The sequence below is a fragment of the Henckelia pumila genome, chromosome 1, assembly GCF_033568475.1.
Source record: "Henckelia pumila isolate YLH828 chromosome 1, ASM3356847v2, whole genome shotgun sequence".
Lineage (NCBI taxonomy): Eukaryota > Viridiplantae > Streptophyta > Magnoliopsida > Lamiales > Gesneriaceae > Henckelia > Henckelia pumila.
In genome coordinates, this window is record NC_133120.1 from 66700827 (window position 1) to 66708687 (window position 7861).

Consider the following 7861-nt stretch of genomic DNA (forward strand, 5'->3'; position numbering starts at 1 on the left):
GCACTAACTAATTTGACATAATTTATAAGTTAGTCAAAATATACCTCGGTGACTACCAACGGTCGAACCTACAACATTAACATCAACATCAAAAATAAGTCAATATAGCACGTTAATGCGAAAAAAATGAATATAAATCAAAGAGATCAAAACTCAATTCTAGGAAGAATACTATCCAACAAAATGAGGAAGGGAAAGGAACTCGAACTTCCTAAACTCAAGCAGAACAAGCTAGAACGGGTAGCAGTAGCCCACGACCTCAAGGCTTCTATAGTAACCCGACTTTTATTTTAAGTAATTAAAATGGAAAAGCACGTTTAAATAGATAAAACATGATTAAAGAGTCATTATTTGGGAAAATATTAGAAAGTCGGCTTCATGACGTTCGAAAAGGGTCCGGAAGACCCCAAGGGCCCGAGTAGTTTAGAAGGTCTGAACTCAAGATAAGGGAGTTCGGATGGCAAGGGTGCAATTTGGATGCAAAGAGGCAGTTCGGAAGGTCCGAAGTTGGGATCGTACCGGATCGTCCGAAGTCAGTTAGTCCATGTGCACAATTGATGTGTCAGGTATATACGGACACATGGAAATTCATGCAGATCGGAATGTCTGAAGTGAGGATCAGAGCTTATGATCAGTGACATCCCAAGACGTGGTAAGCATGCAAGTTCGGAACATCCGAACTAGGGTTCGGAACGTATGAACTCCGTCTATAAATAGGCCAAGATTTCTCACAATTCAATGTGTGTTTAAAGCGTTAATCTGATTCAGTGTATATCTCTAAGGATTCTAGTTGTCTTCTCAAGGGTCGGGTGATAGCAAGGTGTTACGAGACTTGTAGTTGAGATGTGCTTACGTCTGGGCCTTCGACATCAGCAGGCTGATGATGGACGCAGGAATAAGTCTAGCCTCTTAGTAGATATTGAGAGTAGTTATTGGTTTAGTTAAGACTTTTAAATAATTTATAGTGATATGGTATTCACTTGACTTTTAGTCTTGGATTGTAGACAGTTGTTCAGCTAGACCAGTGAGTTGATGTACGTAAGTACAGACTGAAATAGCCAGCTGAGTATGCATGTTTATGTGTTGCATTATTATCTTTCATGAGATGCATGATTATATTGTTCATGATTTTGTATGCGGTATTGGCATACCATGTTGATCTTGTTTTCCTTCCGACATAGCTTGTTGTTTCTAACGTCGCTCAGCCCTAGTGTTCCCTTGAACGATCAGGTACCGTGTGACACCCACTGGACCTAAGGAAAAACGTGTGTGGTTTACCCACGATGTTAATGGTCCAAGATCGGGTTCAGTGTGTGTTGCACCCACTGGATCTTCGGAGCAGCATACGCATACTGAAGGTGTTTATGTTCTTAGCATGATTTTTCCAGATCTTGATCCAAGAGTACCATATTTTCATGTTTCATGCATCATAGATACTTGTATACTTGATAGGATCAATTAGGGTCTTTAAAACACTTGTTGAGTTGAATAATGTGTGTAGAGGGGGTGAATACACTCGTATAATTTTTCTGCTATTCTCAACATTGAGTTCAATTGGGTTGGGAACTAAACTATTTCTTTCTCGTGTACCAACTAGATAAGTGCATAATGAGGTTGACTGATAGATTGAACGATAACAAGATGGCTTGATTGAATATGTAACACAGTAAGTAAATAACACAAGATATTTTTTTGGATGCTCGGAGATTAACAATTCCTACATCATCCCTTATTCTACCTCGGAAGGATTCACTTTAGAAGACTTTGACTATTACAATCACTTTGTAACAGCTCAATCTAAGACTAGGACTTACACCCAACTTCTTATCTTAGAACTCCTAGACTTAACACAAAAGTTCAGTCCTCGATTGAATCTGTTACAACTCGACTGGACAGTACTTGACCGACTTTACAATAAAGTGTTTACTACTCAACACTTAGCACAAAATGATCCTAAGAGATCCGATACAAACTTTATGTGTGTTCTTGTGTTCTTAGGCTTGAATAAGATCTTCAACTATAAGCTTGAACTCTCTTAATATAACTTTCAATTGACTTTCAATGAAAGAAGAGTTCTCTATAAGCCGACAGTCTTCTTGATTGATCTTGATCTCTATTTATATGTGAGATTGAAAAGGTATAAAGATTCAAAATTAGCTCCTTACAAAAGACCCGTTTCTTTGTATTTTCTCAACGTCAATAATTTTGACATCCATACTAAGGGTCTTTGTCTATAGACTCTTCTTTGATCAGTGTACAGGAAATACTTTATCCAAAGGTAGTTGGCTTCGACTGATCATTCTTGACTAAAATCTTTGAATTTCTCAACTGATGTTCATCAGTTGATTACTATCCAGTTGACTGTCTTGATTCAGTCTGGTTAACTTAGTTAAGTTGTCTTCATAGTTCAGACTTTGTCCCTGACTGACTCAATTGACCTTCATTCAGTTGTGAGTAGTTTAGTCAAGCAACTTGTCTAGTTACGATGCCTTCAGTTAAGATCATGGACAGAATCAATTACTATCACTACAACAAATATTTTAATTAACCACACTAAAAAGACAACGGTTTTATACACAAACTATTGTCTTTTGGTCTTTAACAAGGGTTTTCACAAAAACTGTTGTCGTTGGTCGTATCAAAGACAACGGTTTTAAAAAAATTATTGTCTATGAGCGGGTTTTTTTATGGCCTACGACAACAGTTTTAATTAAACTGCTATATATATACGTGTTTTTTGGGGTTTATGTTAAAACCGTTGTCTATGTGCGTTCTTTTGAAGCTCTACAACAACGGTTTTTTTTAACCGTTGTATTTTTGCATTGATTTATGTAGTCTAAGATAACACTTTTTATAAACAGTTGTATTTGTATTTTTTGTTTTTTTCTTTTTAAAAAAAATATATATACGCATACACACATAATCCTGCAGTCTTCACTGGTCACTGGCTACTCCAAGCTCCTAGTGCTCAACCCTGCACCTACACCTGTCCCGTCGAATGGGGTGTCCAGATATACAGAAAAGACTGGACGTGAGATCTAAGCTCAATACATAAGCAATGATATATATAATATATGCAGCACATAAGTGTATTTAAAACCAGGGTAAAATAGTAGACTCAGGGGCGCCAGGAATATACAGGGCTATGCCGGATAGCTAGTTCGCGGTGTCGTTCCTATATTCCCCTATCAACTATAGCGTCAAAACCCACCGTCATTGCCGCTATTAGTGATAGAAAAACCAGGGGCTGAGTCTCCCCTCTCCCGACACGAATCCATAAGGAGTAACTCCTCATCGATGGAAACTGTCATGACTCACATCATACCAGATGCAGTCTACCGTAAAAACATGCATGTGCTAAAGTCATAAAACATGGTAAAACACATAGCACATGCTCATGAAGCATAAGCATATATATCATGCCGGCTATCTCGGTCAGTACTTACGTACCTTATTACAGGTAGTCCTAGCAGTCCCACTCTAGGTTCCAAGTCTACCATCGAATCTACAATGCAAATACCCATGCATCATTAATTAAGCTTTAAAATCCTTAACTAAGCTATTTCATACTCCTAAATATTTTAAGAAGTCTATATCTATACCTGCGTCTGTCGTCAGCCCACTAATGGCGACTGCCTCAAAACTAAGCCACAGCTCCGCTACGACGCCTGGATCGCTCCCCTACTTCCAGAATACAAATAGGGTTCCTAGAAAGCCTAATACTAGCTAAGAGAAGAGAAGAGAGGAGGAAAATGTGCAAGAAGAAATGATATCGGCTGCCCTTTATATAGACAACAATCGGACCGTCCAATCCCACGTTTGTAGAGGCCGAACTCGATCGGAGCCTCCGATCCTTACATTGGACCATTCAATCTGTGCCACACGTCAATACCTTTGCATGCAACCATACACCTGTCCCGGACTCCGATCGGAGCCTCTGATTTACACCATCGAACCGTCCGAAGTCATCTCTGTTATGTCACAACTGACGTATTATTTCGAGGCAGCTGACCATGCACGTTCGGATCCTCCGAACTGACTTCGGACCGTTCGAAATCTTCAGACCCTCCGATCCTTAACTTCGTTCCCAGTTCGGATCCTCCGAACTTGCATCGGATTGTTCGAAGCCTCGGAACTTCCCGATTAATTTTGATTGTTCTGGATCTATTCTCGGACTCCGTTAATCCATCTGGAGTTTCTTTAATCATGTTTTAATTAATCTAAACATGATCACACAATTAATATTCTCATTAATCGTTAATTCTGGACACGGGCCACTACATTCTCCCCCTCTCCCTTTAAAAGATTTCGTCCTCAAAATCTAGAGTAGAACCTCGAGAACGTACTAAAGATCGTTACTTGGGACTCTGGTCGAATAGGTTTTGACACACTCAGACTCTTGTCAAAATTCCTGCGAGCTCCATTAATGCTGAATCGTATTAGCATTCTCCCAATTGAAAACTACTGTGCTACTTGACGACAGCAAAACTACCTTGGCACTAAGGAATCACAACACTGATACGTCTTCCGTCGTAACCACTATCTCACTGATCACGAAGGATACAAACTCCCGCTTGATCGAGATCATCGTCCCAAGGAAAATCTTAGACTGACAAAGACAAAGTCATAGCCCAACTGGCTTACAATATTGTTGAATCACTAACAGAATCTAACCATCTAAATGGTTCCAAAGGCTCTCGATGCATAACACCTTTAGTCAGGAAACACCAATGCCAACACTGTTCTGACACATCCTATCATGAATCTCTCTTCAAGAGAATCCAGTTGACACAAAGCTATACTCTAACGTAACTTCTTAACATAATATCCAGACTGGTTATCCTTCCCATGCTCCCCTAAAGCAAACAAGAATCCCAATCAATCTTGGTAATTCGGCCCACCATGTCTAGTGAGATTCACAGTTCACATTTCCTAGTAACTCAACACTGTGTTATAAAGGAACTCTCATCTCATGACAATCATGTCACAAAATCCTTTCTTAACCATTGGTCTGCGAAGTCCTACGCATACGCCACAATGAAAATCATCGCATCTCCGATGATCTACATCATCTCGACTATCGACTACTACACAGGAGTCTTAATCACTGTACTTGTCAAATCTTATACAAGATTTTGTTATCATTGGACGTCCCTATGGTTAGTTATACATATTTGCAATCCTTCCACCAAGACGCTCTACTGAGGCATTCCACAGTGCACTGGCATATGTAACTCTTCCTATCCTATCTCGAAACTCGACAGTCATTGCACCAGGTATAACTCACCTCGGAGTCTCTGATGACACTATCATCACTAGCAACTTATCACGCATCCGACTATTGTCCATTGCTGAAATACAATATCCTTGACAAACAGTCCGCACGGATGTGACTCACTGACTGGAAAGAATGAATTCGATTCGTCACGATCTTGCGAAGTCTTCAATCCAAAAGGCAAACCTCGTTGGCTATTAAGTCGATCATCGACTATCTCAATCACCTCAACAGTATCACACATCTCATGCTGGAAAACTAGTGACACAACCTGCTAGATCTTGAGAACTAGATCCTAGCTAATGTCATATATCAAGATCAGACAACTGATGTCTTCTTGCTAATGTCCATTAGCTTTTCCAACACTCGTTGGATTCAACGTAGCGGTTCAACACAAGAACACTCCGTCAAAATGTTTGGTTGACACCCTTAATATCATTGTTAGTGGACAAATCATACACGAAGCAGAAACTTGATCCCTTCCATTACTCAACCTGAGTATGTTATTGCTATCACTAAGCAAATGTTGGAATCAATATTAGTTTCTTCTTAGCAAAAGACATTATTCTGGGAAACTACCAACTCCCTTGCTTGTCTCTACTGTCAAGTTATTGCCTAACTTGACCATACAATTCCAATTGCAATCGTTCCCAATTACAGCAATCCAAATTATTCATCTCCAGCAACCCTGTGAGGACCTCGGGTTGCTAATCTCGTCTTAGGGCAACTAATGATTAATAAGTCAATTAATCAGACATTAGAATAAATAAACCAAGAGCTAAAAAATTTTTTTTTTTTTTTAAAAACCAAAGCCTCGCTCGATCGGGCAAAATCAGCCGATCGAGCGAGCAATAAAATCATGTTCTCGGTCTGCACAATATTTGGCCTTGCTCGATCGGTCAAATCTTACCGATCGAGCGAGCCCAAAATGCTCGACTCTCTGCTTTAAAAATTAAGGGCCTCGCTCGATCGGTAGAGTTCACCCGATCGAGCGGGCTCTTCTGCTTCAAAAATCTGCAGTATCAATATTGCTGTCAAAACTTGAACCAAGTCATGATTCATCAACAATTCGAGTCTAAACATGTTATAAAATCTAAGAACATGCATATCGACAAGTAGGAAGTTTAAAGCATCAAATCATGCTATCATTACATCAAATAAATTGCATAAACATCACGAAACGACAAGCTATTCAATGCTTCAAATCTCAACTTCAAGTTTCTAGTTTTATTGCTAAGTTTGATGTAATCTCACTATCATTCTTCTGCTTAAACCCGAGTCCACACTTGCTAAATCTCACTCCCGAGCTATCAACGTCGTCTCAGACTAGATCCTGCCCCACCTGTTGCAATGCACACATACAAAACAAAGCAACAGCCGGATAAACTCCGGTGAGATATCATCTCAGTATAAGCAACATATAAAGCGTTAAATAAATCATAATGACTCTATTCAATCGACTCAACAAATAGAGTAAATAACGCTTCAATCGATCGATCAAGAATTGATTCATATATCGTCGTTGCCATCAAGATTCGTAACCGATCTTGATATGGATATCCATCTATCGAAATCATTCCGGATTCGAAAATAAGGTCACCCTCCGACCTCGGCATAGAATCAATTCAATATCATCTCATATCATAATCATAATGACTCAAATCAAAGATCCACTACCTGGGATGGATCGACAACATCATAATCAAATCAAAACAATAAACAAGTATGTGGTTTTTGCGAGACAACTCAAGAATAATCGATCTTGAGTTTCAAACTCCCTGACTCGCGATGTCGTCATTATACCTTCGTATTTCTTCGGTTGTGAACACTTCAAGTCTGAGATATATAACCAAGAAATATATTTCAACTTCATTTGATCTCATCATATCCAAATATGCTCACAATCATGGTTAGAACTTCAACCAAAAATGGTTTCAAACCTTGATCATTTCCTCTTCATTTCGAAGCAACTTCTCGAGCTCGTCAAATTCAAAATAATCTGAAATGAAGTGTTTCCAAGTTATGATTATCACTCACAACTCAAGGAATGTCCAGCTTAAACAATCTAACTTCAAAGTTGATCAAAATCTTGAATCGACGGTGTAACGGTACAAAATCGGTAACCGAAACGATATTGAATCAATTCTAACAATCTTAACCATAATATATCAGCATCATATCATCCTAAACCAGCATCTCAGCAGCTATACAACTCGAAATACATGCTGGAAATCATGATTAAGTTCATTCAACATCAAATCGTCGATTCAATTTCAATATCGGAATGAATAAAAATGCACGAACACAAAACTAACATCAAGTTCTGATCTCTGCTCATAACTGATTTCGAAATCTATCAAACACATAATAATACTTACACGAGATCAAAGCCCTCGTCGCAAGGATTCCAGAACATCTTTCGGAATTGAAATCAGACGAACGGATCAAAAGTTACGGGGTTTCGAAAATCGAAAATCAAAAGAAAAGAGAAGACTTCGGCTCTCTGTTCCAACTTTCTGAATGAAAATGGCTTGTACACGTTCATATGTTGAGTAAGCAATTCAATAATCGGATATATGTTGCATA